This window comes from Halichoerus grypus, chromosome 10 (genome assembly GCF_964656455.1).
Source record: "Halichoerus grypus chromosome 10, mHalGry1.hap1.1, whole genome shotgun sequence".
NCBI classification, from domain to species: domain Eukaryota; kingdom Metazoa; phylum Chordata; class Mammalia; order Carnivora; family Phocidae; genus Halichoerus; species Halichoerus grypus.
This window is the reverse complement of record NC_135721.1, coordinates 74034170-74045597: the sequence shown is the minus strand read 5'-3', so window position 1 is coordinate 74045597 and position 11428 is coordinate 74034170. Positions and strand designations below refer to the sequence as shown.

The following is an 11428-nucleotide window of genomic DNA, read 5'->3' as shown; positions in this document are numbered from 1 at the left end:
CAGCAAGAGTTCGTGGTGCCCGAGTCCTTTTATAAAAGGAATGTTCCCAAGGAGGAAGCCAACAAGGGTCAACTCCACAATGTCCAAAGGCCCGGATCACCCAGACCTCGTTTTCCTCTAGCTGAGGTCGCGGAGGAGCGTCCTTGCCCTCTGTTTGGTCTCCTCCGTGTTTTCCTTCCCCTCCCCGGGACTGCCCAGCTCGCGCCTGTTGTCACCAGGTCCTAACAGCGGGCGGAGGTCCACCTCCCCGCCGCCCGGAGCCTCCGCGCCATTACAAACATTCTCCTCCAGGTGGCAGTAGAGAGCCGCTCCCCGCCCGGCAGCTTACGTCACCTTGTTTACCCGGCTCCGGGTCATTTTTAGATCTAAGATCACAGGATGTTAATTGGGCCAATGATTTCCCATTCGTTTTGGCAAAAGGCCCTTCTTGTGGGCGTCCGGACAAGCACGATGTCCTTCTTGACAATGAAATTTTGCTGCGGGGAGTATTTATTCGCAAACACTTGGAATTTCATCTTTAGGAGATGGGAAAGCTGCGTGTTGGTATGTGCTATGGGCTTGTGTCGGGGTCACTTTCGTTTTGGAGCCTGAACGAGGGTGGCATGAACTAGGGAGAGTGGGGAGGCCAGATACTACAGTGCTGTCTGGGTGACATCTCCAGAGCCAACCGAGAGCCCGCAGGAGGAGTCTGCCTTTTGCACTTCCCTTTCCCCTGTATAAAATAATTACTCAGCAGGAAAGCATTTGGACTTTGGAACTTGGAGGGATAAGGAAAACAGCTGATTTGGCCAATCTGTGTCCTGATTCACTGTGGGGAGACACCGTGAAGCTCAGGGGCTCGGAGAGGCGCCTGCCTCAGATGCCCTCGCCCAGGAACTGGATCTCAGTGTCTCATAGATCACACATTTCACAGGCTGGAACTTTTCATGCCAACACAACAAGCACCACTTATTTATTACTCCCACGATACCCAGCTACTGATGAGGACAGGTGAGGAGGCCCAGAGGAGCTAAATGGCCTCGCTCACTCTCATCTCCAGGCCTGGGTCGTTTGAGCCCCAGTAAAAGTGTCAGAAGCCCTGGAGTTTCTGCTCTTTCTGCGCCAGCTCTGGTGGGTAGGAGATGCAAGGCGCCAGAGTTTGCCTATGACTGTGCAAGAGGCAAAATAAACAAATAGAAGTCCTCAGTTATGCAGTCCTCTACAAGAAGAGGGGAGACACATCATATGCTCAAGGAAAGCAAGAGAAAATCTATAATGTTAAAAATAAATGAGCCTCGAAGTTTTTTAAGTGCCTGTTCCTCTCTGCCCACCCCCCATCTCATCCTTTTAGCGCTCCTGCAGCTGCTGGGCTTACAGAAAGCCTCCCAGAGACGGCAGAGTCCCTCTCGCTCGGGTCCTGGGCAGTCCCCTGGAGTGATGGCACTGGCCTGGAGAGATAGATGGTTTTCACGTGGGCAGGAAGGGAAGGAAAATCCTCTTCAGTTCGAGGCCACGACCATTTCTCGAGCACCTGATCTGTGTCAGCTACTCAGGCAGGCAATATAAGGTTATAAAAACACGGAAAGTCACGGTCCCCGCCACTGCAGAACTTTTGAGTCTTAGTGGTATAAGTTTATCATCATAGGGAATTTTCGCTCCTTTTGGAAAGCACATGCTGAAAGAAGGGTTGAAAGAGATTTACAACAGAAAAGGAGAATGTCAGGTAAATAGTTTGGAAAAGCATACCTCCACTTGGGTGTCTACTTAAGAGTGAGTTGGGTGGGGGGGCTCCTGGGTGGCTCAGTCGGTTAAGCATCTGCCTTGGGCTCAGGTCATGATCCCAGGGTCCTGGGATGGAGCCCCACATCAGGCTCCCTGCTCTACAGGCAGCCTGCTTCTCCCTTTCCCTCTGCTTCTCCCTCTGTTTGTGCTCTCTCTGTCAAATAAATAAATAAAATCTTAAAAAAAAAAAAAGGTGAGTTGGGGGGCGCCTGGGTGGTTCATTCGTTAAGCATCTGCTTTCGGCTCAGGTCATGATCTCAGGATTCTGGGATCGAGCCCCACGTCGGTCTCCCTGCTCAGCAGGGGAGTCTGCTTCTTCTTCTCCCTCTGCCCCTTCCCAGCTCGTGTTCCCTCTCTCTCTCAAATTTATTTTTGAGCCACTCAGGCGCCCCCATAAATAAAATATTTTTTTTAAAAAGTGGGTTGGGAACAGGGCTTGGCAACAATGGCAGAGCTGCTTGGTGGACAATGGGAGCCCGGCACCCCAGGCACTCTGGGGCTCTAAGGTGATGGAGGGAGGTGGAAAGAGGAAGGAGGGAGACACTTGCTCAGGGTCAAATGGTGCATCGAAGGGCAAGGATTTGAACCATGGAATTCTCCAAAGAAGGTTCAGGTGTGGGGAGCATACCCTAATAGCTGCCTCCAGTAGGGAGCATTCCCTAGAGCTGCTTGCTTATAGGACAAGCATAGAGACCCGGCTTCAGTTTCCTGCATCTGTGAATAGGAGGTAATACAGGAATAGAAAAAAATAAAAGGCCCCAGAGCCACTTACCACCCGTAAACTTGCCTTTTTAAATGCTTTTTGTCTCGAACCTGGTGATAATTCAGATCCATCCTAATCACAGGGCAGAGCAAATGGAGAGAAAGCAAACAATGAAATTTTTAAATTTTTTATGGTTATATGAAATTTAAAAATGATTTTAAAGAACTTTTTAATTGTTAGAAAACAAATAGAGACACAGCATAAAACAAGCACACAAATTAATAAATTATAAGGCAGATACGTCAGTAACCTTGCAACCACCCATGGAAGGAGACAGAACCATACCAGCAATCCCAGCAAGAACTTTTTAAGCCACAGTAACTGTTGCAGGCTCCAAGGACAGGTCATTTGAAGGATGTTCGGAAGCCTCCAAGGAACAGATGGCCCTTCAGCCATCAACCAAGCAATATTTATGGACTACGTATAATGCTCCCACATTCAAAGTATAGGGCCTCATCCCCACACATTATACCTGAAGGAGGTGAGAGAGGAAAGGGATCAGCATTTATTGAGTACCTACTGTATGCTAAGTGCTTTACTTAAGTTATCTCTAAGGGAGATCAACTAAGCATGAATGCTCATTATAACTTGTGAGGTTGAGGTTACAATCCCCACTTTACAGATGGGAAAACTGATGCATAGAGAGGTTAAGTAACTTGCCCAGGGTCCTCTGGCCTGTAAGAGGCAATTGGCACTTGAAGTGAGGCCGTCTGGCTCCAGAGCCCTGCATTCTCTTTTTTTTTAATATTTATTCATTTGAGACACAAAGATACAGAGAGAGAGAGAGAAAGCATGAGCAGGGAGAGAGGCAGAGGGAGAGGGAGAAGCAGGCTCCTCGCTGAGCCAGGAACCCGATGTGGGGCTCGATCCCAGGACCCTGGGATCATGACCTGAGCCGAAGGCAGACGCTTAACCATCTGAGCCACCCAGGCGCCCCGAGAGCCCTGCATTCTTCTCCACCACCCTCGATAAGAAGTCGGTTATATGCTAGATACTTCTGTTTGCCCTTCTAGATCCACTCTCCATCCTTCCCTACCCTGGTCTGTGCTGCAGACCTGCTCAGTGGGTTCCCTCACTCACCCTTTGGCTTTGGGTTGGGTTTAGCCAGTGGGTATCCTGGATGGGAGAACAGAGAGAGGGAGACGCGGGAGGGAGGCCTGGATGGGGGCACCCCTGGGGCCGGCTGCGTCCCTTTTCTCAGGATCACAGCTCTGGTCAGGCGGCCCTAAGTGCACACACTACAGGCTTCAGTGACCACACCTCCCCTCGCCCCTTCAGGCCTCGGGGTGGTCGAGTAGCTGTGGCTTCTTGCCCTACCTCTGTGGTTTCCCTACATCCTGCCCACACCTTTGTAACTAGCCCCTCTATTCAACTTTCTTCAAATTACCCAATTTGAGTGTGCCATCGTGTCCTGCCCAGGTCTGGCCTGATAGAAACAGGAAGGCAGGAAAGCAGCAGCTCCGAATCCTCCCTCCCTGTGTGGGCAGCATTCCTCATGGGTACAGGACCAGTCACAGGTGAATCAGAATGACCTCTCATTGCAAGGGCTCCAGGATGTTCTTTGGGGGAGGCGGAGAGGATCCTAGGCCTTCTGGGAAAAGGGCTAAAGGGAAGAAACAGATTAGGGCGGGACGGGGGGAATGGGGGAGAGGGAGGCGTGGAAGAGGTGGGCTCCCAGAGCCAGATGGCCTGGGTTCAAATCCCAGGTCCTCCACCTACCAGATGCATGACCTTTGGCAATTCATTTAACATTTCCATGCCTAACTTTCCCCATCTGTAAGGTTGGATGATAAGAGTAAAGGAGTCAATGAATGCAGATGGCCTGCCCATATTCAGGGTTATATTACTGAGGGAGATCAGGCCTTTGAACATGTTTGACCTTTGAAAAATACGGGGCAGATTCACCTGCCCCAGCCCTTGGGGACAACGCACTGGGAAATCAGAAAGCAAACCGTGCAGCAGATTGCCCCAGCTTGGATCCCGGGACCAGCATGGAAAGCTAAGGGAGGCATGGAATCCTTCCAGTACCTCTTGGCCCTGTCCTTGATTAGGCTGCCACTTGAGGGCATACAGAGCAGATGTCCATCAGAAGACCAGAGCAAGTGAAGTTGCCAGAAAGATCTCACACTGGAAGAACCGAGTACCAAAGCACTTCTCCCCTTCCTAAAGGCTGCCCTCTGTAAACATCACTTCTCTCTCCTCCATTGTCAGTTTCTCCCTCCGGAAAGGAAAAGTCTCATCAGCATACAAAGATGCTCTAATATCTTGGGATGCCTGGGTGGCTCAGTCGGTTAAGCATCTGCCTGCGGCTCAGGTCATGATCCCAGGGTCCTGGGATAGAGCCCCACATCGGGCACCCTGCTCAGCAGGGAGCCTGCTTCTTCCTCTCCCTCTGCTGCTCCACCTGCTTGTTCTCTCTCTCTCTCTGACAAATGAATAAATAAAATCTTAAAAAAAAAAATGCTCTAATAGCTCTTAAACTCTTCTTTGATTTCACATCTTCTTCCATTTTTCTGGTCCCATAGCAAAATTTCTTCCAAGCGTTGTCTGTAAACACTTTTTCCCTCCTGTTCTCTCCTCCATAGATCCATTAGCATTTCAGTCTCAAATTGCTCTCCCAAGCCACTCTTCTCAGTCACCAATAAGCTCCATGTTGCTCCATCTAATGGTCACCTTTTTATCTTTTTCAGCCTCTCAGCCGCATTTGGCCCGTTGGGACAACGCTCTGGGTTGACACAGCTTCCTGCCTCAGCTTCCGTGGATGTGCGGGATCCAGGAGGCCGAGACCTCCTCCTGCCTCTCCAGGTTTGTCAGCGTGCCGGGCCAGCAAGCCTACTCCTCGAGAGCTCTTGGGGTGTAGAGTGTGGAGAGATGAGCTCATTTAGCAGTTCTTCACAGTGCCTCAGGAAATGTGAGGAAACTTCCATCTTTGCTGATCATTGGAAGCCTGAGGCTGATGGGAGTTGGAGAGGGGAAGGTAGCCAGGGAGAAGCACTGGGAGATGGTACAGGGATGAGCTCTGGTCTGTGCCACCCCACAGCCCTGGCAGCTCACAACAGTCAGATGCTGACATTCATCTCTGCATTTTTATGGTCAACTGGCCCTTATTATTCCTGTTTTACAAGGGAAGAAAATGGAAGCAGGGAGGATAAGGAATTCATTCATTTTCCCGGTCAGGGTCATATAAGGTGAGGCTGTCCCGCAATAGGGCTCTGTGCAGAAGCCCTCACCCTTCCCCACTCCTGTCCTGTAGGGTCTCCAGAACATAAAACTCAGTCTATAGCACTTTCCAAGTCTTTGCCAGAATCCTCTCTTGAGCAAACCCAGAGCAGACTTGGGACCAGAGCTTAGTCCCAGGAGCTTAGCATGGCTATTCTTCATCGGTCCTGGGTGCCTTGTTTTTGTGTCGTGGGGGAGAGCATTAGGGCAAAGAGGGAATGGGCAAGGGTGAGGCAAACACAGGAAACAGCTCTTTTTAATATTGTCTGCAGAGACTGCGTCATGAGGATGAGAGGCGGGATTTCTCTCAGTGAGAAATGCTTGAGAGAAGCCAGTGGTGGTCTTTAGCCTTTATACATTGTAAGTGTCATGGCCAAGTTCGCAGGACCAGTCTGGAGCTCCAGTGACAAAATGTCTGAGGGTTTCCCATTCCTCCTTGCTTGGAAGTGGCATCCAGGGTCTCTGGTAAGGGGTGTTTTGGGTGAGGATGGTGGTTTCGTTCCCCATGGAGACAGTTTTAGGGGATGGGATTTCCACTCCTTTGTTCCTTCCATCCTATACCCTTGAGCCAAGTAGCCTTCCTCTGCACACTCGTCCTCATCTCTTGCTGTGTCTTTGGAACACTAATGAGAAATAGAATGTAGGGGCGCCTGGGTGACTCAGTTGGTTGAGTGTCCAACACTTGATTTTGGCTCAGGTAACAATATCAGGGTCGTGAGATCGAGCCCTGTGTGGGGCTCCGTGCTCAGCAGGGGAGTTGGCTCGAGTCTCTCCCTCTGCCTGTCCCCTTACTCATGCACGCTCGCTCGCTCTCTCAAATAAATAAAGAAATCTTTTTTAAAAATTTAAAAAAGAAGTAGAATGTAGAGAGAAGCATGGAGTCATATTAGATGTGCGTTTGAATGTGAGCTACACTGCATAGTCACTGGTGCTCTCTATGTCTCAGAGCCTCAGTTTCCCCATCTTTGAAATGCAAATAATAAAAATCACCTCATGGAGTTATTGTGAGGATCAGAGCCAGTGTTCATATGGTTTCTGCACAGGTGCATGGTTGGTACTCAGTAAGCAGTGGCAGATACGATAAAGTTCCCATTAGGCTAGCCTTTTACCTAAACCCCTTCCTATACAAAAAAATCTGGCAAGTCACTTATATCAACTAGGATGCTTTCACCTATAAGCACAGAAAATCCAACTGAACTTAAGAGTAAGGAAAATGTGTCATCTACTTGGGAAATCCAGAGGCAACCTCAGGGATGGCTGATCCGTAGCTTAACAATGTCATAAAGGCCATGCATTCTTCCATCTCTCTGACCTGCATCCTTGGCCTGTCTGCTTCATCCACTGGTCGTCTTCCTCATGCTTTCAAGATGGTGGGCACAATTCTAGATGTCACTTAGAAACACAACCACATCCAATAGTGGGAGAGGACCGTCTCTTCCTATATATGCCTGTTTAAGCAAGGAAATCTTGCTGAGAATCCACCCGGCATACTTATCCTATCTCATCAACCAGAATGATCTCATGAACTTATGCTTGAACGAGAAGACAATCACTGCAATTGGTTGTTTCAATCAGCTTTTATTCCTGAAGCAGGAGGGATGGTTATTGGATAGACAACCAACCAATGATCTGCTCCACTGTTTGTTTAGCAATATCCAAAAAAAGGTTTATGCATCTATTAAGTGCTCGGGCTTTGGAGGTACTGTCGTCATAGCTTCATGTCAACCACTGCACATTTAGAACATAAATGCTGGCGATCTTGACTCACAGAGAGGAGATGCTCAGGAAATGTCCTCTGAAGCAAGGAGCCAAAGGGCAAGGTGGAGGTGCCTGGGCCGGGTTCATTCATGACCAGGAAGCAATATCTTGGAAGCAGGGCTTGCCAAGAAGGTGAGGGAGCTCCCCAAGCTTCAAGCTGGCACTCAGTTCCCAATTATGTTTCCAGAATTATTAGCTTTGATTCTGTGAGAAAGGAGCACATCAAAGCCAGAATCCTATGAATGAAAATGTTGACTAATCGAGCTAATTATAGTTCAGTCATCTGAATTTTCACACAATGAGCCCGAGTTCTCATGAAAGCCTTCTCCTGGGCAGGAGGAGGCTTTGATGATGAAGCAGCTATTTATGTCCCAGATCCAGTCCTCCCCACTCTGGCCAGGGAATCCTTACTGGAGTGCCTTTTGCCCACTCAAACCTCTTATGGGTTCTACTCCAGCTTTCTTGAAAGCTGAAGCAAGCTCAGTTGAGGGGGAGATTATAAAGATATTGGGAGCAAGATTCTCCTCCCTGGAGAAAGATCTAACCAGTGGTTCAGAATGTCATGATAAGATTCTTTTCATTTTCAACTTTATTCCAGATTTAAAAACACTTAGGTAATTTACATAGCCTAATTATACTTTAGGGAGAAACTTCTCACTTAACATGTCTCAGTTATCAGATGCAGAATGGTATAATAAATTTTAATCACTGTTTAGATGTTCTTTGCTGCAGAGTTAGTAATATAGACTAAGCCTAAATCTTTGATGAGCTACCAACGACAGTGTTTGGTTGTCACCACTGGGGAGGAGGATGCCATTGACATCTAATGTGTGAGGCCAGGGACACTGCTAAACGTCCTACTATGTGCAGTGCAGACCCCCACGACAAAGAATTATCTGACCACAATGTTAGTAGTGCTGAGGTTGAAGAACCCCGTGTTAAAGGGTAAAGGTCCACTCAACATTGGTTATCCACTCAAGGTCGCAGCAAGTTTGCTTAAATGGTGTCACCTGCCACCCAAAGACATGTTTTGGCAGGTTCCTTTACACTGCACATTTCTGAAAGAGAGATAGGAAGGAAGAAATGAATGAAATCTATGGCAATCATAGACTCAAGTCTTATGGAAGATGATTAATTCTTCCTGGCCAGTATGCTTGCTCTTCAGATAGCTGGTCCTTGATGAATAATGATGATGTGTATGGATGCTTGGGCCCCTGGTGAGGCACTCTCCCTGTGTGGACAATTAAAGAAGTAGATATATAGAATATGCTCTGCTCAGTATGTCCCCAAACTACCTCTTTTTAAAGGAAGTTTTAATTCATTCTCTTGTAAATACTACATAAGCAATAACAAATTTTAAAATTATGCAAGATCTAGGTATGAACTAAGGACTCTTTTTATTAAACTTAACTGTTATCAAACTGTGTGTAAATCAACTAAGGGAGATTTAGGCCTTCCTCTTGCTTCCTGATTGTCCTCGTTATCCAGGGTATTTAGAGCTTGAAGTTAATTTGTCTTTTCAACACACTTTTAACTGTAAAGATGTTCTGTTCTGTCTTGTCCTTTTGGAGCAACACCACTTAAAAATTGTTTTAACGAATGCATGCATGTAATTTAAAAAGTCAAATAATGGCGCCTGGGTGGCTCAGTCGATTAAGTATCTGCCTTTGGCTGAGGTCACGATCTTGGGGTCCTGGGATTGAGCCCCACTTTGGGTTCCCTGCTCAACGGGGATTCTGCTTCCCCTCTGCCCCTCCCCACCTCCCCACCCCGTGCTCGCTCTCAAATAAATAAATAAAATCTTTAAAAAAAAAAAGTCAAATAATACTGAAAGTCCAGTGAACTGTGGCAGTTTCCTTCCTCATTCCCTCTCACACCCCTAAGTCTTCCTGGTTTTTTTCTGGCATTTACATGTTGCCGTATTTTAAATAAACCACATGGGCTATTTTCTTTCAGTTCCTATATTGGTAAATGAGGATTTAGTGTTCTTTTCAACCATCCCTTTCCTAGTCCTCCCTACATCAGCATATCATAATTTTTGGTTAAATTAATGTTTGGTGTTTATATCATTATACATATGCAAGGAAAGCAGAGCATCGTAGTGTACTATTATTTTTTCTTTATTACGTTTTGTTTTTCCTGGTATTAACAATTGCCTTGTTTGTTTACTAGCAACTACTTTAAATTTCTTTCTTTGCAGTACCTTTGGTCAAAAGTATTGCACTTGTGACCTAATTTCTCTTTGCGGAGGCCAAATTTAGCTGACATTCTGAGTTTTCAGCCCCCAAATGCCCTCTACCTCAGGACTCACTAAAAAAGGAGACTCAGCCTAAGATGCAGCCCATTTCCCATCATCGGCTTTATTTTCCCCAAATGGGTCATTCTTCAATCACAGCTTTTCATCTCCATTTAAGAACCTAGCTTCTGGGGTGCCTGGCTGGCTCAGTCGGTAGAGCATGTGACTCCTGATCTCGGAGTTGTGAAGTCGAGTTCCTTGTTGGGCATAGAGTTTACTTAAAAAGAAAGAGAGAGGGATGCCTGGGTGGCTCAGTCAGTTAAGCATCTGCCTTCAGCTCAGGTCATGATCCCAGGGTCCTGGGATCGAGTCCTACGTTGGGCTCCTGGCTCAATGGGGAGCCTGCTTCTCCCTCTGCCTGCCTCTCTCTCTCTTTCTTCTTCTTCTTCTTCTTCTTCTTCTTCTTCTTCTTCTTCTTCTTCTTCTCTCTGACAAATAAATAAAAATATTAAAAAAAAATAAAGTTGTTGCCCATCAGAAAAAAAATTAAAAAAAAAAAAAAGAGAGAACCCAACTCCAGCTGACCTTCTGTGGCTTCTTGCAAGGGGCCACGTAAGAGCAAATACATGAACCCTTGACACTGCAGTCTCCCCAGTCACACAGCTGAGATCCGTTATTAAACAGCCAAGAGTGGTTTCTTCAGAAGGTCTTAGGGACCAATACTGGCTCCAGCACAGGCGATCACAAATTCAATAGCTTCCAAAAACTAAAAACACAATTCAGCGTTCACAGAGAGCTGCCTCTGACATCTCTCTTTTCTCCTTGTTGGCTCTGTACTATTGCTAGTTGCCCTTTGGGTCCACGACCTTTCGGTTGCCTAACTAATAATCTTGGACTGTGCACAATCCAGGGGTTTGTTGAGAACGGTGTCAAGCCAGTGGCGACCTCTGTGGTTTCTGCTTTCACTGAGCATGGTCTACCATACCCGCAGGATTCATTGCCCTGCTCCGGGTCCTCTCTACAAGGATCGATGCTGGAACCCTGGTCTTCCTGCCCCCGGGGCCGAGTGGGTCTGTCCTAGAAGATGAGGACTCCAGTGTGGAGGGGAGCAAACCTCATTCAAAATGTGCGCGTTTCAATTCATGCAGAGAAGAGGCCTCAGTCAGCAGAGGGTCTCCACCAGAACAGCTCCTCTCCCGAAGCGCGCTGGCGTCTCAAGGAGCCGATAGCAGCTTCCGGACTCCGCTGATTCAGCCCTGGCCCGCCTGCTCCTGGAGGATGCTTGATCATGTCAGCTTCCTGGCTTTAGCCTACCACGCTTGTGTCTATTCCTGTACCCTCTCTTACGGAATTTCTTCCCATCCAAACTGAGCAGTCGGGGAAGGAAGTCAAGCAGTCTCTGCTGTAAAACCCTGAAGCATCCCGAGCTCTCCCAGACTCAGTGACCCCTCCTGCTAACAGAAAGACGGATGCCAAAGCGCTGGCCCAGGATCTTTTCCTGAAATACAGCCCTGCTTTCTACTTCTGCATCTCTGCTCAATTCTGCACAGAGAACAAAGGGATTTTTATGGAGGCAGACACACCCCACATTCCTAGTTTACAGAATTTATTTTTAACCAGAACTGCATTTAGAAATATGTGAGCAATCATACTAGTAATAATAGACGGAAGAGGAGAAGTACGTGTGGATT

The 11428-nt window shown here is 47.5% G+C and overlaps 1 long non-coding RNA gene across 1 annotated transcript; it reads left to right on the top strand.

Annotated features, from left to right (window-relative positions):
- The first annotated feature begins 356 nt into the window (after positions 1-356).
- LOC144378746 (uncharacterized) lies at positions 357-11159 on the top strand. Its single transcript, XR_013441840.1, has 3 exons — positions 357-543; positions 5215-5329; positions 10729-11159. It is a non-coding gene; the product is annotated as an uncharacterized LOC144378746 (long non-coding RNA).
- Positions 11160-11428: the final 269 nt, after the last annotated feature.